The sequence below is a fragment of the Propithecus coquereli genome, unplaced genomic scaffold (assembly GCF_000956105.1).
Source record: "Propithecus coquereli isolate 6110/MARCELLA unplaced genomic scaffold, Pcoq_1.0 Scaffold121, whole genome shotgun sequence".
In the NCBI taxonomy this organism is placed as follows: domain Eukaryota; kingdom Metazoa; phylum Chordata; class Mammalia; order Primates; family Indriidae; genus Propithecus; species Propithecus coquereli.
Window position 1 is genome coordinate 169,051 of NW_012136192.1, and position 27,581 is coordinate 196,631.

Below are 27,581 nucleotides of genomic sequence, written 5' to 3' on the forward strand. Positions count from 1 at the left end.
TCTGGGCAGAAAGGAACACCAAAGAGCAACACGGGGGGAGTAGTAATACTGGTTTCTGTATCGTGTACATTTTTTACAACACAAAGAACTCATTGATTCTTTACATAATAAAATAAATAGAAAACAGGCACAGCTTCAAACTTCTGTTTATCTGTATGGACTTTTTTCCTCAAAAAAAGAAAATATATCAATATGTTGACCATGATTATCTCTGTGTGGTGAGATTTCAGCTTTCATTTTAATTTTCATACTTTCTGACATTTTCCAAATTTGCCGCACTTATTAACCAGACAGGTAAAAAGACAAGAGGTAAAAAGCCTCACTCTCTCCCCTCTTTCCACATCTGGGGTGGTGGTTTCTCAGAATGGCTACACTGAAAGCTCTAATTGGGGGGAGGGACTATTTCCTTCCTTAAACTTCAATAAATGTTAACCAAATTAGATACACAGGTGGGTAGGTCAGTGTGTCGAAGATCAGTAGGTAAGTAAACAAACAAACCTCAAAGAGAAAGCTTTGCCAAACTTCACTGAAGAGGGGTAGTTTAAAAGAATAAATTTAGTCAAAGTTGAGCCAAGAAACCCCAAGGCTTTTAAAAATTAAGCCCTCCCCTTCAGCACAAATAAAGATTTACCATTACTCTATAAATATGTACCATTATTATGTGTCAATTATGAATAATATAAAACTTTTTTAAAAATAAAAAAAATATTTTCCATAAACACATCATTTTTATAAAAACTAGTTAATTTTTTTTTTTTCCCCTGAGACAGGGTCTGTCGCCAGGGCTAGAGTGTAGTGATGTCATCATAGCTCACTGCGACCTCCAACTCCTGGGCTCACGAGATCCTCCTGCCTCAGCCTCCCGAGTAGCTGGGCCTCCAGGCATGTGCCACCATACCCAGCTAATTTTTCTGTGTTTTTTGTAGAGATGGGGCCTCACTCCTGCTCAGGCTGGTCTCAAACTCCTGGCCCCAAAGAATCCTCCCAAAGTGCTAGGATTACAGGCATAAGCCAATATGCCCAGCACCCCCAAAAAACTAATATTAAAAGATTAAGTTAATCTCTCAAATTTCTGGTGAGGGTATAAAGCAGTAGTACCATGGGGACCAATATAAAATAAAAATATATTTTTTAAGACATTATATGTGTAAGTCTATATATTAATAATATATAATATATATATGGATATTTTAAGGAGATTTTATATATATACATGTATATATAAAATCTTTTTAAAATATCCAAAGCCTTTAACCCGAAAATTCCACTCCTTAGTATATGTTGTAAGGAAGCAATCAGAGATGTTGCTAAGGGGTTACATACAAGGATATTCCACAGCACTATTTATAACAATAATAAATCATTAACAAACTACTCAATAATAGGCTTTTGTTAAATAAAATATAATCATGTCATGATACCGCATAGACAAGGAAAACTATGCCATAAAAAACAGTAAGTGAGGGTTGGGCACAGGGGCTCATGGCTGTAATCCCAGTACTTTGGGAGGCCAACGCAGGAGGATCACTTGAGGCCAGGAGTTTGAGATCGCCAGGCAACATAGTGAGGCCTTGTCTCTAATAAAAAATTGAAAAGATTAGCCAGGCATGGTGGTGTGCACCTGTAGTCCCAGTTACTTGGGAGGCTGAGGTGGGAGGATCACTTGAGCCCAAGAGTTAGAGGTTGCAGTGAGCTGTGATCACAGCACTGCACTCGGGCTTGGGTGACAGAGCAAGACCCTATCTCAAAAAAAAGAAAAAGTAAATGACATGGAAAATATTCATGATAAAGTTATAAACGCAGGTTAGCAAATAACTTAACATGTGTGCATGTCTGTATACTTTTTGCTTTTTTTTTTTTTTTTTTTTGCCATGAAAAAGGATGGAAGAAAATATACCAAAATGTTAATGACAGTCATGTCTGAATGGGAAATAGTGGAGTCCAGGAGATTTTCACTTAGTTCTTGCAGTTTTGGAAATTTTTCCCAAGATTTTGTGATTGGAGGATCGAGGCAAAAGCTGTCATCAATGTTCTAACTGAACAAACTGCCCAAGTCTTTCCTTTCTGTAAATGTCCAAGTTGGAGTCAAAAACGATTTTTCATCACAAACCAATCTGGTAATTTTACCCCATCAATTGTCTGAATGGAACAAACATTACGCACTTGTTCTATTTGTGGCTGGAGTCATATTTTATGTTGTTTTTTAATTAATTAATTTGAGTCACGAGCATTTGAAATGCGACTATTTTATGGGGCTGAAATTTACATTTATCTCCTTGTTTAAAGCCCATTTAAGCAAATTAACAAGCAAACAGCAATACTCAGGGAAGTTACTGAGCCTACTCCGTATGTCATACAAAACAGCGACAAGATAACTGACCTCCAAGGACTCTCCTGAGGATCAAATAAGATTGTTTGGATAAGATAGTAAGGAACTCTGGAAAGAAATAAAATGTTACATAAGTCATGGTGAAATACTAGCATTATCATTAAAAGCCCGGCTGTTTTGTGACTTCCGTGCAGGGTTTCTTAACTCTGGTGAGGTCATTCATGTCCAGGCAGGAAGGACCTGCATGCCCTGACCCTCAGTGCAAAGCTGGGTGTGACCGTGGTGCCCGCATCTCTCTGGGTGAAGGATCTCTAACTCTCTCTGCATGATCCGTGAGCCCACACGGGTTAGAAACAGTTCACAGAAGGTAAACTCATGTAGCTAGTACTGAAGAGTTTCACCTGGTCATCAAAGCAGGTCTAGCGGGATCTCTACTTAAAACCTAACAGAACCATCTTGTGGTCAACTGGCCATCACTGAATAGCCTAGAGGTCTCACTCCAGAACAGATTGTCTTAGGGCTAAATTCTCATAACCTCTACTCCCAGGACCTGGTCTCTCTGGGCAGAAAGGAACACCAAAGAGCAACACGGGACTTTAAAAGGGGCCCTTGCTTGCCACCGGGGCTCCGTGGTATTTCGAAACAGAACAACATTTCTTCCGTGTGGAAAGATGTACGTAATCCAACTCCTTGCTGATTCACACTGTCCTTTTCCACAGTCTATCTGAATCTGTGAGGTTCTGCCTAAATGTTTAAGCTATTTTGATTAAAAACGCAAACAGCAGCAACGATAACAAGACCGTGGGCGCCAAGGCAGGCCTGAGCAGGAAGGGGCACATAAACTCCCCTTCTCTTGCTAACCGCGGCTTTCACAGCTACCAAAGCCGATGGCTTCAAATTAACTCGCTCAGTTAATAATTCAAACCCACGGGCCGGGCAAGTTTTAACATTTCGATGTTGGTTTACAATTAACCCAGTGACAGTGTTTTAAGGTGTTTGATTTTTAATTAGTCTATTGATTTACCAGTCTGGTTAACAATACTTTATCCCTATACCCTTTACTCTGTCTTCTGTTCTTGTTAAAAAAGGAAGAGTGGAGACTACTTGGCTCCTTCCTCCTCTGAACCACCGTAGTCTATGCCCCCTCCCTCCCCAGGGACACAGGGTGCGGAGTTAAGAACAGAAGGCATGAAGCCTGAACACCTGGATTCTGTGGGACATTGGGCAAATTATTGTAACCTGTCTGTGCCTCTGTTTCTTCATCTGTAAAATGGGGTAACCACTTTTTACAGATGAGATGACTCACAAAAAACCCTCAGATCCTAGATGTGGGTCCTGGGCCTCTCTTTTCCCTTCCTTAGTAGCTCAGAAGCTGTCGAATTTCTTAATATGAACACGTCAGTACCTTCCTTTGCAAAACCAAGAGCAGCTGAGAAAGCGCTGTGCCCCATGGAATAAAATTCTAGGAACAAAACCAGAATGAATTATTCATCTTCAAGAGGGTCCCTTTCCCTGGCAGATTTAGGCATGTCTCTTATTAATAAGTAAGGTCTGTCTAATCTTCTTTATTCCTAGAAGAACAAACAGGCTCAGAGACATCAAGACCCTTGCCAAGGTCTCTCTGCTCAGCTGCTCAGAGTCCGGGCTCCCTGAACTACAACTGACCACCCCTCTCGCTTCGCGCCCCACTGCAGGCTGACGGATGGTGTGAGGAGGGAACGGCATGCGTCCAGTCACACCTGCTGCAATTCTGACACAGCCAGCAGGGTGGCAAGACCCTGGCTTGCTACAGGAACGACTGTGATGTCACCCTTGACAAAATAACAAAAAATAGTACAAAGAGCTCCCACCACCAGAAGCAAACAGTGCTACCAACCCATCAATGGATCAAAACAGGTCTGAGGACTCACTTCACCAAGCAACGCTGAGAGGCAGCCCAACCTGGAAATTTCTGGTACAGAAAATTCCATGGTGGGGCCAGTGTAAAACTGTTTCTGCCCTACAGACTGGAGAGGGAAGGCCGACAAACCATGGTATTCAATACCCCAGTTCCTTCATGGATGCTGTTCCTTCTTTCTAGAATGTCTGTCCCTTCCTTGTCTCTCTGGTAAACTCCTATTCATCCTTCAAAGCCTAAGTGAGAAAACAACTCCTCTTGAAAGCCTTCCCTGAAAATCCCTCCTTAGCTCACCCACTAGTGACTGTCATCTACCCCCAGAGCTCTGCTACTTCAGTACCTAGTATGTAACTTCAACTTGCCATTCACATGCCTATCTTCCAGTTCTGTGGCTCTCAAAATTTCCGGTGACACAACACCTCTTAAAAAGCAAAGACCACCAAAGAGCTTTTGTTTATGTGTATTATGTCTGTCAATATTTACTGTAATAGAGGATAAGGTGGCTCCTAGCACTCTGGGAGGCGAGGAGTTTGAGACCAGCCTGACCAAGAGCGAGACCCTGTCTCTACAAAAAATAGAAAAATTAGCTGGGCGTGGTGGAGCTCTCAGGAAGCTGAGGCAGAAGAATCACTTCAGACCAGGAGTTTGAGGTTGCAATGAGCTATAATGACACCACTGCACTCTAGCCCAGGCGACAAAGAGTGACCCTGTCTCAAAAAACAAGGATGAAAAAATAAAGCCTTAAAATTATCATTCAAAAACTTCAACATCACAGACTCCTTGAAAGGGTGTCGGGGATGCCCAGGGTCCCGAACCACAATTTCAGAACCATTGTTCTAGTTGATTCCTTTCCATGTTCTCTGTATTCTGGGAGCCACTTCACGGGGTCTGTAACTTATATATTTCTATGTTCCTGGTGCCCAAGTTAGTGAATTGCCTTTAACCTCACCCATGTCCTAGGAACCCTACAAACCCCACTGTGGCTCCCCATAACTGGAGGAGAACGTGCTCCATCCCCCACCTGGGCCTCCAGGACACTGCACAGCTAGAAGGGCAGCAGTCGGGTGGGGGCATGGGTGCCTCTGCGCACAGGCCTTAGCAGTGGGGACCCCAACCCTCTCCTGGAGTGACGCTTCTCTGCAGGTAAGCCTCAGCTCGGGAGGTGAGCACTCATGACATGTATTTATAAACAGCTCCTCCCTGGAGAACCGAGGGTACCTCACAGGTAGCGATTTTAAATCTTCTGGTTTGCTTTCCATTAATCCCCCCTAACAAGCCTCCAGGGAGGGACGCAGGAGCTGGGTTGGCCGTTCCTAGGTTACAGGAGAAGCGTGAAGCAGCACTGAGGAAAGAAGCATCCTGGGTCCGGTGGGGCAGACCGTGGAAGCAAAGGCCTCTCCAAGGCCCAAGAGTCTCCCCGAATCCTCGACCGCGACAACAACATCACGGGGACCAGTTCTCGAAATGCCCTGTGAAAACGCCCCCAACTCTGTCTGTCCCATCCCTTTCCTTCCCCCAGCCCCTCCCCTCCTCCACCTGCAACACACCCAGCGCGTTTTCTACCAGCCACCCACTTCTCCTTTTCTCTCCTGCTACAACTTAAAATTCAAAAAAAAAAAATTTTTTTTTTAAATCACAATTCAGGAAAACACACCCACGCATCTTGTTCAGCAAGCGTGAAGCCATCCCCAGCAGCAGCAGCGGAGTAGCTCTACAACCGACAGCGGAGGAGAAGGAAATGCCATCTTCATGCCAAAATGCTACCTCATTCTTACCCTACAGGGCCCCTACCTGGGTGTGTGTTTGCAAGTCTAATCTGGATATCACTATTTGAATACACTTTCCCAGCTTGGAAAACAAGTCAATAGTTCAGAGGATCCAAGGCAAACTCAGTGTGACAGCCCCAGTCCTGACGGCTGCCAAGTCTGATTGACTAGTTGGATATATTTAGGTACGAGGGAGGAGGGGGATCAAACACTGTTGTGCCTCTGAACTCAAGAACACGGCGTTGGTGACGGCAGATTAGCAAATAAACAGCCGAGAGCCACCCAGCTACATCATCATCTGGTATCCCAGGCACAGTATCCTCGCCTCCATAAATTACGCAGAATTTCAAAAGCCACCCACGTTATCGCCCCAGAAAAAAAAAAAAAAAAAAAAGTCTATAAAAACCCACACTAAAAATAAGGAAAAAAAAAAAAAAAAAAAAAACAGAATTAGAAAGGGTTCTGTTGCAGCATTCCCCACAGTTATGCTTTAGAAATAAACAAACAAATAAGTAAATATGATCTGTTCCTCTGCTCTACCCACCCCCTCGCTCCTCCCCTCGGCTCTCCTGGTCCAGGACAAACTGAGCATGGAGCAAAGACAAGGCCGGGGGACCCAGTTGAGTCTTGAACCAGGGGTGCTGCCTGTTCCACCACTAACTACTACAAGTGCAGACAGAAAAAGATAGGAGTTCTTACTTCTTTCTTTCAAGGGATGAAAACTTAAGAGTGGGGGGATAGCCAGAGTCATGAATTACAGAACACATCTCCAAGTGGTTCACATGTGTGATCCCTTTGGGGGAGGGAAGAGGAGTGGAGAAGGGGCTAGGCTGGGGAGACAGACCCACTCCAGCACAGAAACTGACCCTACCAGCAGCTACGGAGCTGGACAAATGGATTCACCTTCTGTCGGCCTTAGTTTCCCCAACTAGAAAGTCAAGCTCAACATTGGGGAGATTCATTCATTCATTCGACAACATTTATTGAGACTCTACTATGTGCCAGAAACTGTAGAAGATACGGAAATACATCCAGGAATAAAACAAAGAGTTAGACAAGATGGGCTGTAGAAGGCTCTGAACAGAACCAGGAATACCATCCGGTAAGTGCTCAATACATGGCAACTCATCTCCCCCGACAACACCCTCTGCTCATCGCCAGCCTCTCCCCCACCGTCTCCTCCGTCACGTGGCCTTCTACTGCATCTCCTAGCACACTGAGCTGTGAGCTCACTGTCGCCTCTGCCAAGAGGCTCTTCCCCAGTTAACCCCAATTTAACTCTGCTCATGCTAAGTCATTTCCAGAGAAACTCTCTTAATGTCTCCCAATAGAAGCTCCCATGTCACCATCTGCTCTGCCTACAGAGCACTTACGACAAGTTGTACTAATACATCTAATTGTGGGATCAGTGCAGTGTCTGTCCCCCACGTTTTCCTGCAGCCTCCATGCAGGCAGGAATAGTGTCTTCCTTCACCACTGAATTTCCCCTTAGCGTTTACAAAAGCACTAGCAGGTACCTAATACATACTTGGTGGAAGGAATGAATGGAGAAATACCATTTAAAGGAGGGAGCCCAGATGTGCTCAAAGGCCTCTCATCCAGCTTGAGAAACATCATGATTTCATGAAACTAGTCTGAAGGCAAGGCATAGAAAAAAACCATTGTGCCTCAATTTTCTCATCTGCAAAATGAAGTTCTGGTAAACATTCAAGACCTTCAGTTTTTTTTTTTTTAATTAAGTCTCAACACAGGATATATTTTCTCTGCACATGACTGGATCTTTGGAGACAGCAAATATTTTCTTATGAAATAAAGTAAGTTAGCTGGGTATCTACTGTTAACAGACAGGAAGTGCCGCAAGGTCTGAAAAACAGAGGTTTTGTTGTGTGTGTTTTTTTAAAAGAATAAATAAATTGAAGCTTTTGGGCAGAAATCCTGTGCCATGGAGGATAAAAGTCAGCAATGCTAAAAAAGAAAAAGAAAAAAATGAATAAATAAATAACCCAGGCATCTCTGAACAACATATCCGGGTTAGCAGAGTAGAAAGGACACACAGCCCCAAAGAAATCCTATTGTTTCTGTTTTTAGGACAGAACTCCATCCCAAATGGGGGCTTTGGGCTCACAGGAAAAGGAGCCGGAGGTTGTTCACACCAAACAGAGGGACCCGACCCTCTGTTTCCAGGGTGTCATGGGAAGGAGGGATGTGGTTTTTTTTCTGCAGGGCTACAGGAGCAGGAGAGGGGAAAGGGGCGTCCTGGAGGTGACGGTTATTGTATGGGTGGAAAATGGGCTTAAATGCAAGCCCATTAGAGAAGCAGAACCTTAATTTATCAATTAGACGCCATCTGTGGATTGTGTTCCTTGAAATAATTGTTGAATTTGACAATGCACTGCAGCTTTACAAAGTTTCTGCCATCCTTGATGCCGTTTAATTAAATTTCTGCACTTAACTTTGATTGCACTGAAAGCACTGATGCCTTCCACAGATTGAGCTCCTCGGCCACCTGCTGTGTTGCAGCCAAGCGCATTTCCAGAGCACGGGAAAAATATGTATTTTGCTTTATTTTAAGCGTCGTCTTTTCTCAGCCTTCACCCAAAGGGAATCGAGACTCCTGCTGCACGGGAGAGAGAACAGTCTCCAAACCCAGCCAGCCGAGCCTTCGGCCCCTCACCGCCCACATGAGGTCTTTCTGTCCTTTCATTGTGTCTCACGGAGAGAGTTAACAAAACAGAATCCCAGACGGTTACCAAATGCAGAGAAGCGGCTTAAAATAGAACACAATAATTACCACAAAAAGCAACCAAGAACACAGGTTTCAGGTGGGAGCTGCTTCTGCTCCGGAAATCCCTACCTAGAAGGAAGACGCAGGTCAGCACGGGGATGAGCCCCCACCCGGGAAGTGGCCTGGGACCCGGGGCCACAGTAGCTAGCTGGCTGATCTTCACAGATCGGCCTGGATAATGCTATATTTTCAAAGGACATCTGGAGGGCAGGTTCTCACCTGTCTAGTTTAAGAGAGACAATGACCCTGCCCATATAGGGCTTCCCATTAGCCTTCATTTATTATGTTTTTGTAGTGGCAAAACATACACAATGGAAAACCACCCTTCTGCTCTCTGTCTTTATGGATTTGACTACTCCAGGAACCTCACCTAAGAGGAATCATACAATATTTCTCCTTTTACGACTGGCTTATTTCACTTAGCATGATGTCATCAAGGTTCATCCATGTTATAGCATGTATTAGAATCTCCTTCCTTTTTAAGGCTGAATAATATTCCATTGTACGTCTATACACCACATTTTGTTTATCCATTCATCTGTCAGTGGACATTTGGGTCGTTTCCACCTTTTGGCTTTTGTGAATAATGCTGCAATCAACACGGGTGTACAAATACCTGTTCAAGTCCCTGCCTTCCCACCTTTTGTGTATACACCCAGAAGTGGAAGACCATACAATAATTCTATGTTTAACGTTTTGAGGAAATCACCACAGTGTTTTGCACAGTGGCTGCACCATCTTACATTCCCACCAGCAACACATAAGGGTTCCAACAGCCTTCTTTTTTTTTTCTTTTGAGACAGGGTCTCGCTCTGTCACCCAGGTAAAGTGCAGTGGTGTCATAGCTCACTGCAACTTCAAACTCCTGGGCTCAAGGGATCCTCCTGCCTCAGCCTCCCGAGTAGCTGGGACTATAGGCATGAGCCACCACGCCCAGCTAATTTTTTCTATTTTTGTAGAGACGGGGGTCTCGCTCTTGCTCAGGCTGGTCTCGAACTCCTGAGCTCCAGGGAACCTCCCACCTTAGCTACCCAGAGTGCTAGGATTATAGGCATGAGCCACAGCCTTCATTTTTAAATGGAAACTTTACAATGATAATTTATGCCCTTGGGTTGAACACTGCCCTCTCCAGACTTTTTTTTAATACAAATATCCTATGAGTGGTATTACATGTAGACAAACCCTTCAGTATGGATCTTCTTCAGGTAGGAAGCAGCAGTGGGGTGGCATTTAAAGAAAGAAAAGAAAAGAATGGGGGTGATACTCAATTGATGGGCATAAAAAATAAACCTGGCCCTTTTTTTTCCCCCTCAAACCACATGGCTCCTCCAACTCAAAGCCTCAAGTTCAAAAGATTTATGAACTAAAACTTCGGAACTATAAAATACAATTCTCAGGAAGTGCTGCGCTGGGACAATCGATGGATCATTACAACAGCCACTTAGCAAGCCATAAACTCACTGGGCAAACAAAATTGGGTTAGATAATAATTTTCACAATGGGAGGGGGAACTGCAGACAACTCACTTCACCCTCTCCCTTTGCAGATCACCCATAGGATCCTCCGTTTAGGGAATGAAGCCTGCAGTTCGCCCAAATACAAGCCAAGACAAGACTCCCCACACCCAACACTATTACAGAACAATTTACATTTAATGTCAATGTCTGAGCCCAGCTCTGCTTCTACAAACTGCAATCTGGTTCCCCATCCATTCTCTGACAACTGAAAGTCAATCTCATTTTGTCTACAAAGATTCTGCCACCACTCGGTTCCACGTGGTTCCATGGGCCGTCCACAGAATTCTGGGGCCCAGCTAGAGCTAAGGGACTGCTCAGTTTCAGAAGGAAAAGGCAAGATCACAGGTCATTGAGGTATACCCCTCTACCTGCCAATTGCCCCAACACCAGAGATAAATTCTGGCTTTTCCAGAAGAGCTCAGTTTTGTATATTTTCTAATTTTTGGCAAAGATAATTTGCAGAATATATAAGAAAATGGAATTTCGTTGCTCTCCCTTTGTTAAGTCTGACCGCACACACGAATAAACTGATCTGGGGGAGGGATCTTATGTTAGGCCATATGTTCCAACCTGAGGTTCAGAAAGTAGTTGACCCTTGAACAACATGAGTTTGAACTGCAAGGGTCCACTTCTATGCAAATTTTCTTCTGCCCCTGGCACCTCTGAGACAGCAAGACCCTCTTCTTCTTCCTCTTCCTCCTTCTCCTCCTCCTCCTCCTCCTCAGCCTACTCAACGTGAAGACAATGAGGATGAAGACCTTTATGATGATCCAACTTCCACTTAATGAACAGTAAATATATTTTCTCTTCCTTATAATTTTCTTAATAACATTTTCTGTTCTCTAGCTTACCTTATTGTAATGCAGTACATGATACATATATGAAACGTGCCAATAGATGGTTTATGTTATCATTAAGGCTTCCGGTCAACAGTAGACTATTAGTAGTTACATTTTGGGGGAGTTGACGTTGTATGTGGATTTTTGACTACGCAGCTACCCCAAACCTCTGAGTCGTTCAAGGGTCAACCATGTATTAACCGTTCACGACACACACATCATTTGGTTCAGCTGAGGTCTCTTCAGAAGGTAAGCGAGCAGATGGGAACTATGGGAGCTACTTCAGACCTCCACACACTGAGTTAATATTCCACTCATTACAATCCGTAGCAAATTTTATGGACAAGTTATAACCATCAGAATTAAGCAGTTCACGCAGAAATCTGCATCTCCACTTTAACCGTGTGGCACCTACACATCCCATAATTAGCTTCCGCAGAATGAATATTAAGTCACACGGAGGTACAAAGGGTCAATTATATCGCCAAATGAAGAAAAGAGATGACACTTGTCTTGGCCTCTGGTTCTGTCTTAAATTAACTTTTAATATTGAACAAAATGTTATATTCACTTTTCCCATATTCTGAAATTTTTCTTCTGTGGAAGCAATAAGGTATTTTTAAAATTTAATAGAACTAAGAGACTGGAGAAGAATCACTCCGCGAGCTTTATAAAGCCTCTTTCTAACATCTTGTCTCCATGGGTTCCCACGAACATCCGGAAACAGTGCCCACCCTAGTGCTACCAGATTAAACTAATTGAGATCGGTGGCCCGTGAGGAGAGCGTTCAGGGACAAGGGGCAAGTCAGCTCTGTGGAGGGAGAGTGGAAATCAGAGACTCTGGACAGGTATTCTTCTTCCCTAGCAAGTCACCTCGTGCTGGGCCCTTGTCATTCTCCCCGGTGACACCAAAACCCTACTTAGCCAGGTGAGAGACCCAAAACCAGCTTCTGAGCAGCCTGTCCCAGAGCTCAGAGGCTCAGAGAAGTTAGGAGAAGACAAAAGCGAGAGAGAGAAAAAGTTTCAACTGTTCCACCGCTGGGCCTCGAGTTGTGAAGTGAAGTCGCGTGTGAATTCAAGGAACACACAAATTAAACATATAGGCCCTTGCCTGGGACAGCAGCCCAGCTCCTTCCCTAAATCCTAAAACCTCAGTCTGTGGAAGACCCAGGCTTGCTCCAAGTGGCTACAGACATCAGGCTTCTGAGGCTCCTATCGTCACAAAATGTGGGGCCAGCCTCCAATGCTTCTTCACTTGCTTCAAGCCACCGCGTGCGCAGGCAAAGAGTTTTATGGAAAACGGTGTCTACAGCACCTCTCTGGTGCTAAACCCTGGACATCACATGGGGATCTCCTAAGAGATAGAAGGAGTTGCCTGTGAGGAGTTCCCCAGAAAACCCCAGGCCACAAATGAAGGTGCTGAGTGATATCACACAGGGTGGGGCGCTTAGCCCAGGGGGTGACAGAGTGTGACTAGAACACTCATAAAGGAATTAAAAACCATGTTCACTGCAAAGGAAAGCAGAGTAAGCCAACGGTAATGGAAACGGTAGCACAGGTCACCAGGGTCTCAGCGGGCTTCAGCTGGAGGCTCGACGGCAGGGACGTCCCCAGGGCAGGTGGCAGTGCCTGCTACAGCTGCCGGAGCCCACTGGATGGCAGACACAGTTGCCCCACCCACAACAGGGCACATACTCTGCCATCAAACACTATTAATAATGCCACTACCAGCTTTTATCAAGGGCTCACGTACACAAACTTGGGGAGCGGGCAGTGCTGGGAGGTCCATTTTACAGACAAAAAAACTGAGTCCTGGACAGGTAAGTCCCTGTCTAGAATTACAGAAGCAGGCAGCTGCAGTTGGAGCCCTCGTCTTTCTGACTTCAAGGCCCATGCTCTTGGTCAGCCTATTCTCTCTATACTCCTGCAGCCAGATTCATAATAAGATTAAAACACCCATACTGAGTCAGAACAGAGATGTGCATAGTGGGATCCAAATAGTTTTTGATGGGTCGGCTCTCAGCAGAAATTTTACTCTCCACCCCAAGCAGTGGGACCTAAGGGGTCTGAGGAACTGGAGAGGGTGCAAGAGCATTCCTCTGGGAATGGCTGGGGAAGGGAGGGGGCGGCTGCCTCTAGGATGGCAGGACCCCCTGTTAACCCAGTCTGAAGTGCAGTCCCCATTCTCCTACACAAGTTCTGACCATCGAGGGACTTTTGTGGGTGAATACAGTTACCCTCCATAAAACCAATCTCAACATATTAGGAACAACCCTCGAAGGACCCCAGCAGTATATCATCCTTGATTTGACCTCCAATCATCTTGAGCACATTTACATTTGAAAATCAGCACCTCTTTTATTTGTCCTAAAATTGCTTTCCTCAAGCCTTATACTTCAGGTGTCCACAGAATATCTGTATGACCTTTTGTCTTTCAACCGCCCTGGGCCCATTCATCTGCACAATGAGAGCTTGGATCTAATGAATCTCCAAGGCCCCCTCCAAACGTAATCATTAGGATCCCACATCCCATATTCACCTTCCTAATACACCAACTCAAGGCTCTCCAGTCTCCCTTTTTCAAAAGATACTTGTACATAAGTGATGACTTTCTGGGGTGGCCATTAGCCCATAAGATGCCTTTGTGTGAATTAGAAAAAGACGTTCTTTCCTCTAAACGGACACAGCCTGGCCTCAGAGCAGATTGGAGTTGATGAGGCTCCAATTACAGACTTGAGCTGTTCAACATGTTACCCAGCAAACCCTTAACCTTCAACATCATTGCAGTCTTCAGAAAAGCCAACCTCAGCCCCTGATTGCAACCAGCCTGGAGAAAAGTGCCTGAAGGAGTCATTGTGGTTTTGCAGGTACAAAATTCCGTCCAGAAAAAGAAAAGAAAAGGAAAAAAAGACACACAAAGCAAACCCCACAAAGGGTCCTTCCCTTTGCCCCCCATTTGCACCGATGCTTTTCTTCAGGGACAAACAGTTGCCAAGGTCTCTAACTGGGAGCTTTGTGACACCCCTCCCCTTTGAAGCTGAGCCCACCAAGTACGGGTACCTCAAACAGCAGCCTCCTAAGCTACCTCCCATGGGGTTCACCAAGTACCACCCAAGACAGAAGCAGGAAAGCATTAGTGTGACCAGCTGACCCCAGAAAAGAAATGGGCATGTACAGGAACCCTGGCTGAGTGCCAAGGTCATTAAGATCAAAGGTAAGGGCAAACAAAGACTCCATCAAGAGAAACAGCAAAGCCCCACCTTCAGCTCATCAAAAAAAAACCCAAAAAACAAAACAAAACAAAGAAAAATTAATTTATTAATCTGAACAGCAAGCATTTCTCCCTTTAGCATTTTCTCTTCGTATTTACTGATCAAATCTTTGTGAATAGAAGCACAATCCTCTTACTGGATCAAGAAAGACACATACACAAAAGCCCCTCGACTGAAAAATCAAGTCCGGCAGGTCATGATTTCACCTTTAAGTGAACAGGATGCAGCCACAAAGGCCTGGAAAGCGAGCTGGTGGCACAGCTCCCACCAGCGTCATCGTTAACAAGAAAGCGGCAGTGGCCTGTGCAAAGCTCTCCTCGCCCCGGGAAGCGCGTGGACCAGGGCTGAGCAAGGATGGCCCCCACCCCCTACCCCGGTGTCAAGAAAGCATGAGGTCTGGGGCAGAGCAGGAGGGATCAGCAGTCTGTGGGTGCTGCCCAAGTGAGACTCTGTGGCCAGATCCAGCTCTGACACCCAGAATCCCCAAACAGCCCCTCCTATGCCACGTCACCCCACTTCCTAATGTTCTTCCCACTGATGGGAGACCCCGACTCTGGGGACCCTGGAGGTCTTGGAGCTTAAGGCCACCTAGAAGCTGTCACTCAGGAGACCAGAAGTTCAGAACTTGAGCGAGTAGGAGCGAGGCAGTTCCTCTGTTCGGGGGTGAAAAAGGGACGCCTTTGTGGCAGGGAAAAAGGCTGTCCTCAAGGAGAAACGGGGGCAGGCCTGCTTTGTTTTCTCGGGAAGGCCTGAATCATTAGGGAGAGAGCAAGCTCTGAGCACACAAGCTGGGAACAAATCAGCCCCGGAGAACCAGGGAAGGGTCTTCTGAATGGGCCCGGGCAGCTGGCCGGGGAGGTGCAATGCTGTCTCAACCAGTCCAAAATAACCACACCAATTTGCACACGAATAAGCAAACACAAAACCCCGAAGCAAGGGCATTCAAAACTGAAAGCAGCTGCTAATCACCTGTTTTAATTTTTTTTTTCTTAAATTAGCTGCAACTAAGAATTTTCAAACTCTCAAGTACAATACACAGCTTAACATTTTCATACACCTGTAAAACCAGTAAGTTAAATCCCATTACAAAAGACTCCAACTTATAAAGGAGCAGTTCAAATACAGTTCTTATCAAATACAAACAATGGAAAATGATTTAGGCAGAGAACATCAGTCACTGGAAATTAACATTTGAAAAAAAAATTTTACATAAAAACCATCTGTGTATTGAGCCGGTGCACTCCACTAAACCACAGGCCTAATTATGAAACTAGGAACCAGGCAATACATAGTAATGCATTAAGTTTTATGTGTTTTCTTTTTTGGGGGAGGGGGTATGAGGGTCTTGCTGAAATCTCACCAATACAGAATGTGTTGTCCTTTCTTCTCCGTAAATCTAAAATGATTGATGTCTATGTCAAATTGCTAAGAGTGCCTGTGGCTGACAGACAAAACACAACTTGTCTTAACCTAGAGGGGCCGGCATCCCCATCCAAGGATATCTGCTTAAGAGTCCAACCGGGGCATAAAAGTACCAAGGAGATAAAAATGAAGAAACACGCCCTCTGGGAGAGAAGTTACACAGAGAGGAGAGAGCTGGTAGGTAGGGGTAGCAAGGTCCGGGATTAAATATAACATCTTTCTCCCAGTCGCCCTCTCTTTCCTGAGCAAAGGATTAAAAAAGGCCAATTAATAGCTATCATCTAAATGCCACTTTACATCTTCCGAAGCACTCGGTGGATATCTCAGTCGATGCACCCAGCAACTCAGTGACATGAAGATAAGAAAACTAAGTCTCAGAAAGGTTAAGTGGCATATCCGGGGTCACAGAGCAAGTTATTAAGAGGCAGACCAGAATGTGGAACCCAGCCAGGCCCAGCCTGCCCCATGGCTTCTCAAAACAGCATGGCCAAAACAAGGGACGGGTGTGCCCCAGCCCTCGGAGCGGAAGAATCCTGGGGCCTGGACAGTGGTAACCAAGAATGAGCATGTGCTTGTGCTGCTTCTTCATGAGCCTGTGTTTGGGAGGTAAAGACACAGGTTTCACTTGAGCTTTGGCAGCATCCCCAACAGAAAAGCCTGAAGTAGAAAAGAAAGAGAAAAATAAGGGAGACCCAAGAGGACAGGCCATTGGACATACATTGTTCTGTCTGTTCAGCACCTGCAAAGCAACCCAGCTCTAAACCACTACCAATCAGAGACTGGTCCAAGGGCTGGGTCTGTGACCCAAGCCAGGCCAATCTGGGAACTTCCCTGAAAGTGATAGGCAGATGCTAAAAGAAAGTAGTCCTATTTCCACTGGAGTTGCCAAGCTAGGATTTGCCTCCGGGATCCCGACAGCCACCTTCTCCAACGCATGGAAAACATTCACATGCAAAAAGAGTGAATGAAGCCAACCCACAGAAGAAGAGGCAGAGAGGGACAGAGAGAGCCATGATGACATCATTTGAGCCCCTGGAACCAGGTGTGACAAAGCCAGGAAAACTCCTGGACTCTACAGTTATGCAGGCCAATATACTCCCTTTTTTCCTTGGGCTCGTTTGAGTTGGGTCATTGGAAACCAAAAGGATCCTGACTTATGAGACAGAAGACAATCTTAAAAATACACTGACCACAGACTCCACGTACTTCAGACCATCTTTATTCTCAACATTCAGTTTTGTGGCCCCATAAAACCACTTCCACTCTTGCCTTCTAGAGTCTACTCTGCCCAGCAGCTGGAGTGATCGTCTCCAGCAGTTCATCATATCGCATCATTCTCTGGCTCCAATCCTTCCAACCATGTCCCATCGCAAGTTTTTATAGGCCCCCAGGTCCCTCATATCTGCCCCTGCCTCCCTCTTCAAACCCCTCTCCCACCCCTGCCCCATCACACACGTTCTGCCCGCGCCACGCTGCACTTCCTGCTGGTTCGCACTCACAGCTTGCTCCTGCCTCAAGACGTCGCATCTGCCATTGCCTCACCCAGAGCTTTGGTGACCATTCCTCACTCAGTTCAGATCTCTATCCAATTATCACCTCCTAGAAAGGCATCTCTCAAATACCTCTCCCTGAACCACTTCTTCAACAGCAGCCACCACCTGGAATCATATTTTATATACATCATCTCTCCAATTAGAATGTGAGCTCTCCCAGGGCAAAAAGTGACCATCTTGTTCACTTCCATATCCCTAATGCCTAAGATCTCTGCCACTATCTACTGGATAAACAAAATTCCAGTATCACGGATCCCAACACCACTTTCCAGCCACTCAAGGCACAGCACGGGATCCTGGACCCTTGCACGGGCTGAGGCTTTCTACCCCAAAACCAAGATCACCAGAGTTATGCTATTGATTATAGGTTGGCAAACTATAGCCTGCAGGTTGCATCTCATCTACCATCTGTTTTGTTTTTTTTTTTTGAGACAGAGTCTCACTCTTTTGCCCGGGCTAGAGTGCCGTGGCGTCAGCCTAGCTCACAGCAACCTCAAACTCCTGGGCTCAAGCAATCCTCCTGCCTCAGCCTCCCGAGTAGCTGGGACTACAGGCATGTGCCACCATGCCCGGCTAATTTTTTCTATATATTTTTAGCTGTCCGATTAATTTCTTTCTATTTTTTTAGTAGAGACGGGGTCTCGCTCTTGCTCAGGCTGGTCTCGAACTCCTGAGCTCAAACGATCCACCTGCCTCGGCCTCCCAGAGTGCTAGGATTACAGGCGTGAGCCACCGCACCTGGCCTACCATCTGTTTTTATATGACCTGCAAACTAAGAATGGTTTTTACAGATGAACATCTGAAATTGATTTGATGATAGAAAACAATAACTTTGAACTCCAATTCAAAATGCTATCCCCTCCCAGAAAAATAATATCCATTTTTCTCATCAGCACGCTGGTATTACAAAAAATTGTACTTAGTTACTGTTATTATATTTTGAATTTCATCAGTGAAAAATTTGCGTAAATTTGTTTTCTCTCTTGTTACATAAGTACCTACATAATATCCTCAGTATGGCCTCTTGGTCCTTAAAGCCTAAAATATTAATATTTACTCTCTGGCTCCTTTACCAAAAGAAAAAAGGAAAAGGAAAAGAGTTTGCTGACCGTTGGTTGCTACAGACTTACTACTCATCAAGCGGGGGAAAGGGGCCTTAATAGGCCCGTCCAACCCCAGCACCATCCGGGACTAATTATTAATGAGAAAACAACAGAACCAGGTCATAAGTTGCTCTTAACGTCCTGGGATTCAGGAAAAAAAATAATCAGAAGTAAGTCTTCGATCTACTGGAGGCTCTTAAATTCAAAGACCCTCCAGAGGAAATAGTTAGGCAAATGCCCCCACAGGAGAAATGAGATCCCTAGTGCTACCCTCCATCTCTACCCACTCCCTAAATAGCTAACTAAGGAAATAATAGTTTATTTATGATTTACCTTAGAATCTCTTAAGGGCTCCTCTTGTGTGAACTGTGCCTCAGTGCAGCATGCGTACACCAGGACACAGGCGCCCTTGGTACAACCCCAAGAAAACCCAGCAGCGCTTTGGATCGATGTCAAATCCATCAAACCTCCATGCAGTGTGGAAGACACAGCCACACCTGCTCCAACCGTACCCACAGTTGGTCCAAGGATGACTTACAGAGGAGCAGCAGGCACAGGTTAAAACCCACTCCCACCTTGGCCAGTACAAGACCAACAATGGTCTGGGGAGACACAGGAGCCAGGACCCCCTTTGGGTTGCCAGAATACTGAAGGAATGAAACGGGTCCTTCTCTGGAAGAGAGCACATTTTCGGGAGCTATCTGGGGAAAGATGGGCCAGCGGGCTGTTGATATTCGAATCATCATTAAATGACTCAACTTTCCAGAAATAAAAGGCGTCACAGTGGGAAATTCTCCATCTTGACTTTTCTCTCTGGCCTCAGCAGAATAAAGCTGCAGAGCAAAGAGCCAATTAATTTTTAAGTTCTTTAAAATTACAAGAGTCACCCTCACCCAGTCCAGTCATTACTAATTTCCTGCTTTCCACACCCTGATCCTTCACGCCGCCCTGTGAAATTGCTAAGTGGCCAGCGGGGCTGGAGCAGCACGGGAGACTAGGAGCAGCCCCTCCGGCCAGAGCAAACTGGTAGCCTGCGGGACCCCATCCAAGTTAAATCCACACAGACCAAGAAGAGACCAAGAAGCTTGAACACGTGAAACTGCTCCTTCAGGACCTAAAACCCAGTCCAGGCACAGCCTTCCAAGGTAACAGCTATTTAGGGATTAGCCAACACTTATCCCCTGACCCTGCCTTTGTCTCTCGTCCAGGGTCCCTCAATACCTCCTCCTAAAATCACAGACCCACGTGGGCCTGGAATAGCAAGACACACACAGACCTGCCCGTGGGAGAGGCCGACCAGACGTGTTCCCACTAGGAACGAGGCTTCCGCCCGCCATCACCTGAGTGCTTCTTCACAAACCCTCCTTCTCTTTTCCACCAAAGTCTTAGAGTCCCAGTTTGTCCCCTACTTCCTCTCTGACACGAGAAGAGCAAATATAGAGTCCTCCATCCAGACTTCTAAGTTCCAGAAACCAAAGGAATAAACAGGAAGGGCGGCCACAGATTGCTCTACTTGGGAAAAATACCAAACTGGCCCTAGGTCCCAAAAGAGAGATGGTGGCCCAAGACTTCGCACATGGGCAAACCTCAGAGGGCAGCTCAGCTCATTAAAGAAGAAACCATCCAGGTCCGTGACTTTACACCCAGATTCGTTTACTTGACAAGTGCTTGTTGACAGCTTACTAAGTGCAGGCACCGCGCCAGTGACGCAAGAGTAAACAAAAGCAGTAAGAAATGCCTGCCTTCCTGGGACTCACATTCAGGTGCCTCCTGCACCTTACGGATTTGAAAGGGATACCAAGCGTGAGGAGACAGGCCCGCATCACACCTTTCCTCACACACGTGTCTTCTCGTTCCGTTACTGTCTCACTTATCCATCCGTTCATTCATTCATTCACTCATCCATCCAACCATTCATTCCATCGGCAAGTATATGCTGCACACAAATCTCGGATCAGGCATTGAGCTAGGTCAGTGGGGGCTCTAAAATTTAGATAGAGAAGGTGCTTAGGGGCAGCAACTTAAATGGTGCACTTACCTGTGGGGCTTGGAAGTACCGACAGAGAGCGGGAAGGGAAGCGAGCCCCAGTCCCAGCACCCCACCGTGATGGGCTCTGGGAACATGAGAACGAGTAAGATGTGGCTGGTACCTTCCTGAGATCGCGCTCTCACGGGAGAATGTGTGTGTGTGCTGGTTATTCCCTGACCCTCCAGAACCATCATGCAGTCTTCTCCTCCCTGCTCATGCCTTGCAAGACCAACCTCTGCAGATGGGTCTCCTGGGCTCCCTCACTCTGTAGCTTCCGGCTGGGGTTGGCAATGGAAGACACCGCCAGGAGACAGTGGGAAGAAAGAGGAGCTGGGGCGGTGACAGCCCCAGTCCCTGCCTGCCAGACCGCACCCCCCTCTTGCCACAGCGCCAGTCAGGAACCCCTCGGCTGAGTTCCAGCAACTGCTCCATCCTCAGGCCCCTTCAGACCCAGGCGTGGCAGCACTGAGACCCGGCTTGGCACTAATCCTGGCTGCCTCATCATTCCTTGTTGAGCCTTAACTCCGCCTAGGCCTCTGTAAACAGTTCCCTCAATTCAGTCTTTTCAGGTCCTCCCTCCCAGGAAGCATCTATTTCCTGCAGAGACCCTGGCTGACAGGACACGAGTGGTGGACGAGAAGTCTAAGAAGTGTCATGGGTACGGCAGAGAGAAACTCGCAGACCCGGCGACGCTGAAGCCAAATAAACAAGATGGAGGCGAGAGCGTGCCAGGCCACGGAGCCCCACCGGCAAGGGCACAGAAGCCCCAGCAGCCAGTGACCAGGGAACTGCCACTACGCACAGGGAGAGGGGTGTGAGGAGAAGAAGTGATAATGCTTGAGAGGAGGGAGGGACGCACACCGGCACGCCTCACAGGCAACGCGAAGGCATTTGGATGTTATCCTGAAGCAATGGGCAGTCTCCAAGGGCCGATCACATGGTGATTCCGTCCAATACTCCATGTGTTTCCAGACACATCCCTTCCTTGGACAAACTGAAAATTGGCATTCATTTAGGACAAATAAACATAATCCCTAAAACGGCTATTCCAGAGCACTGTGTCTGGACTCTAAGGCAAAAAAATAAAAGCTATCAGACCATGAAATATGGTTCACAATAATATCCTTCTATGAACACACACACACACACACACACACACACATCTACCTCTGGCACTGTTAACAACAGGCTTTGGAGCATTAGCAACGTCAGGTGAAAACACACCAGTCATTAACAACAGATTTTGAAAAGATTACAACCTAAATAACTATCATTGGAACACGTAAGTTACTTAATATAAAGTGGTTCCATATGGTTCATTTATAATTCACATGGCATCAGTCAGCAAGAATCCATTCAGATGACATCTATTAGAGCCACTAGATAGGCTTTAATTCTTCCAAAAGAGCAGCAAAAGAGGGTGTATTCAAAAGATTTTCAGGTACTCCTGGATTCTAGAATATTCTTGGATTAAAAAATTATTTCTTGGCTGCCCACCCCTCCTTTGAGTTTTTAAGTATATACGTTCCTGGAATTGGCTTTAAAAAGCTTCAAGGAGAATAATTTTTGAAGTTCATCTGCTTAATACGCTCACCATGACCAGTGTTAACTCCTTTCTGTTGTTCCCAGTAGTAACCAGACCATCAGCACACACGTGCACCAATTTGGCTACTGTAATCAAACTGATAAAAGGTGACCCACTCATCTAGTCAAGTATTTATAGCACTGTTATGCACCCCATGGTACTCGGACATAAATGTACACAATTCACGCTTCAAGTAGATCATTCAAGCATTTCATTTTTCCTCTTTTTTATTTCTTCCCCCAGTACCTATACAATGGACACATATGTTGACCATTTTCTCTTATTTCTTTAATCACTGCCGGGATCATTCATACATTTTAATTAAAAGAAGATTTAAATGTTACTCCCCAACTGTACCGAATGGAGAACCTTTGAGTTTCCTGTGCTCTTCCCAGGAGTTGTCATTCTCCAGGTCTGCTCCCCTATCTCACTCCGATGAGCTCAGGGGTGCAAACGCACACAACCCTGAATGTCCCCGGACTGCGGGGTCAGGACTCAGGCAGCACTGACCATCAAAAGGGAGAGGCAGGTGGGTAGCAGGAGAGGGAAGGGCTCAGAGAAGAGCCTGGACCCCTCATCCCAGGCCTTCACCCCCGGGACAGAGGGAGAGAGTGGTCAGCTAGGAACCACGATGGAGGGCTAGCCTGAAACTTCTCTCACTTCACAAACTTCAAGAAGACTTCTCTGTGCCCCCAAATATCTCCTTAGCCTGCTGGCCAGGACTTGATGCCTCTGAACCAGAGATAAAGCTTTTTAGTCCCTAACTTGAGATTAAAGGCTGACAGACAGCACCTGGGAGAGTTACTGCAAAGGAGTGCAAACAATATCAGATCTTTCCTAACTCAGATAGGAGCAGAAAGCTAAGAAGCTAGAACACCCTGGAGAAGAGGGACACCAACTTACCATTCACCTACCATAGGTCGTCCATCTTCTGGGGGTACAAAAGTGACCTGACCACTGAGATGCCTGAGTCTGAGCAGTGGCCTCTAGTCCGAGAGGGCAGCCCTGGCCACCATCACTCCCCGCCCACCTCCTGCAACTCCCATCTCAGCCCTTGAGTCCAACCATCCTCCTATCTGCTGCCACAGGTATATCCAAGTGAGTTATATCACATGCAACTTGGACCATTAGCAAAGTACCAAAGCATGCGAAGAACTTAGCATTTAAGAAGGTAGGCCAGATTCTAGAGTCTCTCTACAACACTCTCACCTTCTCCCTCTCCTATTGCAACATGTGCACATGTGCATCCCTGAGTGGGCGAGAAAGGGCTGGACACCCAGACAGGACGAGGGAAGTGTGCACACACCTGTGCAAAAGAACTGTGAGCTCCGGGAGGCAGGACCAGATGCGCTTATCTTGTTCACTGCTGTGTCCTCGTAGCCAGGTCAGCGCCTGGCAGAGGCACCACCCCTGAACGTTGGTTCAGGGCAACAAAAGAAGGAAGAAATGGTGAGATATAAGGAAAGCCCAATGTCCTGAGAAAGACTGAAGGATCGCTCAGGTGACTTGAGCAGGCATTGATAACAACATCAATTCAAGCTAATTACACTGAGGCACATGGGAAAGCTACAGATAAGTCTACTCTGCCAAGACAGAAACCCCACACAAAACCCCACTGCTCTGCCTCCGGCAGGTGCTATATGCAAAAAACCCAGAAGTGACCTCACTGAACATCCTATTCACAATCATGCAGATAGAACCACTACAATAAAAGAGCCATGGGTTTCAACATGCACCTTGCTAAGTGGGAAAAGCAAGAGAGAGGAGCGTACATCTATCTGCACCATGGTAACTCCTACACTTGGGGTTTGTACACACAGGGACAGAGCCGGGAAGCAATGAGACCCCAGGCAGGATGGTGCGTGGATGTGTTCTTTTTCTTTGCTTACAATTTAAACGTGCTGCTATAATGTTGTGTTCATTATTTTAAAACAATGGTGAAGAGCATTTTTAGAGAGCTATTTGGGAATACAGGTCTCATCATTCAAATTGTGATAGGATGATACACTGTGGAGTGCTCTGTTAATTCCCACTGCTTTTCTAGAATGCAAGACCAGAACACACTGCACCCTCATTATCTGTGGCAATGTGAGAACAAGTGGGACAGGCCAGGACTGCCACAACTCATTTCCAGGAACAATGGTGAACAGGAGTATTAGCTAATGGCGGCTTAATTAGGAGTTGCTACAGTAAAATGCTGGCAAATTTTCTATGTGGAACTCCATGTCAAAGATATAAGCATAACTGGTATGTGCTTGATATGGCTGAGATGTAGCCCTCAGTCTTCAAGGCGTTACCTTAAAGACAACCAGAGCAAATTTAAAGTACACACATATGCGCAAACATTATTAATATATATGTTCAGAATTACTCTTACTTATACTCTGTTTAAATTTTGTTATAAATACGTCACTTTGTCAAATGTGCTATTAATGACTTAAACAATAAAAAATAGAAAGGCTATTTCTGGTCTTAGCATTGAACTCACCCAGTTTGCATTACAGTTATTCACATTTTTATTTTATTTCCCCTCATAAGACACAGCTCATTCTCAAATCCCTGAGCGGCCCAGCCCTAGTTTATTGCATATAATAGATCAATGGTTTAGATCAATAAATTCAATAGGTTTACATTTTCATTAAGAAAAAATCAGACCCCCAAAATATGTGTTATTATTTACATGTTTCGAGTCATGTTAAAAATAAATGTTAGAAGTTACTTTATTGTCAGACTTTTTACACTTCAGAAGGTTGCAATTTTTATGCAACTCTCAAAAACCTACAAGTGGGAAAGTAATAGTGGTTTCTCATTTGCAGTAGTGATGTAAAATATTCTTACAAAATGTTCTTAGGGTCATAAAGTGAATCGATATAAAGAAAAGAACTGAGTAAGTAATAATACATGTAGCATGACAGTACGGTAGAAATCACAAAGGTGACAACATTTGGGGGATAGGGACCTAAACTTTTTCATCTCTCACCTTTAACCTTCCTCTTTCTCCTTCTCCTCCACCACCAACTATTTATATAGTTCAAAAAATAAGATGCAACTGTCAGAACCAAGGAGACCAGACTACTAAATGAGAAGTGGTGTCCCACACAGGATCCTGGGACAGAAAAAGGATAGTAAGGAAAAACTGGGAAAATCGGAATAAAGTATGGACTTTAATTTTTTACAAATGATAAGATGCTCATGCTATGCTATCTTGTACATAAGAAAGAAGGGGAAATAAGAAAATATACATACATATATCTGTCAACAGAGCAGAAAACAATGAAGCTGGTCACCTCTTGGGGTAGGAGGGATACAACGTGGGAACAGCGCTTCTCTCAGTAACTTTTAAACACATATTAATGTCCTACACATTAAATAAAATTAAATTAACAAGGATGGGAAGGGAAGAGGAAGCAAAACATAATCATAGGGATGGCGAAAGTGGAGAGAGGGGAGAGCTAACCCAAGTGATTTCTGAGCACAGTGTTGGGCGATACACCCTCCGTTTTCAGCTGGGATACGTGGGGGTAGGGGGATAGGAGAGAGCTTGGAACAGGCCCTGAACTCTTTGTGACAGGCGAGTCTCCTGCAGCACAGGGGGCAAGCCATGCGGTTCTGCTCGGGACGTACCGCAGGATTGAGCAAACTAGTGAATGTGACGATGCTGGGAGCCAGGGTTCTCACTGTGGATCAAAGGCCACCCAAACGTGGAATGGGGGGATGTAGAAAGAACCCAGTGCAGATGCGCTGCAATTAGAGGCATGGTGTGAACTCATGGTTTCCAAACTATGTGTGTGGGTTAGGCATGTCTATGTCCATATGTCTAAGTGTACATGTATGTGTATGTATGTATATTCACACTCCTATGTTTCCTAGATCTCTCCACTGAGATGGCCTAGACTCAAAGACACCCCAGTAACAGTGGGCAAAGATGCTCTAGTAACACTCAAAGCTTGGTCTCGAATCCATTCCCAACTAAAAGAAACCAGCTCCTTGGAGAAATGACTAACTCCACGTATGGGGCAGAGTGGACACAAGATGAGCCTGGAACATCTTATTATGCCAGAAAGCAAAGAAGTGCTTTAAAAAATTTGGGTGGGGGGAGGTATGTTGTAAGGAATCAGAATGAAGGGCCTCCCACTGGCCAAGTTCAGGACCATTTGGGCACCAAAATTATCAAGTACAGTAAAGACAACGAGCCTTGGAAATACTAGGACTCCGTGAACCCATATCTGCAATAAGTAGATTTTAAAATTAAAGAGGAAAGAAGGAAGGGCACTTGCTTACAGTAGATGCCAAGTGCCAAATGGTGACCACGGAGCGAGTACAGGAGTTGGACACACGTTGTAACCATCACAGTAAAGACTAAAGGCAAGAATCATCAGCAAATGCTCACTCTCAGTGGAAATTCTGATGAGGAGTATGATCTCAAAGTGTCTCCCCACAGAGTGCTTAGTAGCTGCAAGAGAAAATGTAACAACTGTACAGTGGAGAAATCAAACACCACCTTGACCAGGTGATCAAAAGAGAGGCAGATGGACACCAAGTGCCTCCAGCGATAATACCCCGAGAAGGACACAAAACCACTTACATCGTCTTCTGGCCAGGAACGCATAACTTGAATCTAGTCATGAGGAAATACTAGTCAAGAACGTTCTACTGGGAAAAGGGGGGAGGATGACATTCTCCACACATGGCAATGGCATGAAAGTCAAAGAAAGGCTGTGGAAATATTCCAGGTTAAAGCAGACGAAGGAAACATAAAAAACTCAATGTCGTTTGACATTGATCCACCATTATACCCTGTGCTTGCGGGAAGAAGAATTCTAGGAAGGACATAGTGGGGCAATTGACAGAACCGGAATACAGATGGCAGATCACATAAAAGTGCCGTATCAATGTCACATCTCTGAAGTTCCTAACTGTGCTGCAGGTAGGGGAGGGAATACCCCCGTGCTCAGGAACACAGATGTATTTAGGAGTGAAGCATCACGATGCATGCAAATATTCCCAAATGATTCGAGGGGGGAAGAAGGCCTATATAGGGAAAAAAGGGAACAACTGACTGGTCAAAGGGGGTAAAATAAAGGATATAAGTGAGTGGCAGATATATGTGTGTTCTTTGTACGTATCCTTAAAAACATTCCTATAAGTTTTAAATTATTTCCAAATAAAAGTAGAAAGGAAAAGGGAGAGAAGGAAATGGGATGATTTGGTAGGTAACACTAGAGACCACACCTACTGGCTCAGTCCTTTGCGCCTCTCAGCGCCCTCCCACCTTCTAAGCAGGGCTCTATTCCCTCACCTGCAAAGTGGGTCAAGAGGGCTTAACCCTGACCCACCTCACAGGTTTTGCAGAAAGATAAAGTAACAAACAAGCACACAAAGACAGTAAAGTTGGTTTGAATCGCATTTTCTTAAGGAAGTCATCGTGACCCACGTCTCTTTCCTATCTGGCATCAAACGTTGCAAGGTAACATTGAACTTGTG

The 27,581-nt window shown here is 45.5% G+C and overlaps 1 protein-coding gene across 1 annotated transcript in view; it reads right to left on the bottom strand.

Annotated features, from left to right (window-relative positions):
* LOC105827476 (RNA-binding protein Musashi homolog 2-like) overlaps positions 1 to 27,581 on the bottom strand; it is a gene marked incomplete at its 3' end in the record, with an annotated part of 243,722 nt that overhangs the window by 137,356 nt on the left and 78,785 nt on the right. The gene's annotated exons all lie outside the window — the stretch shown is intronic.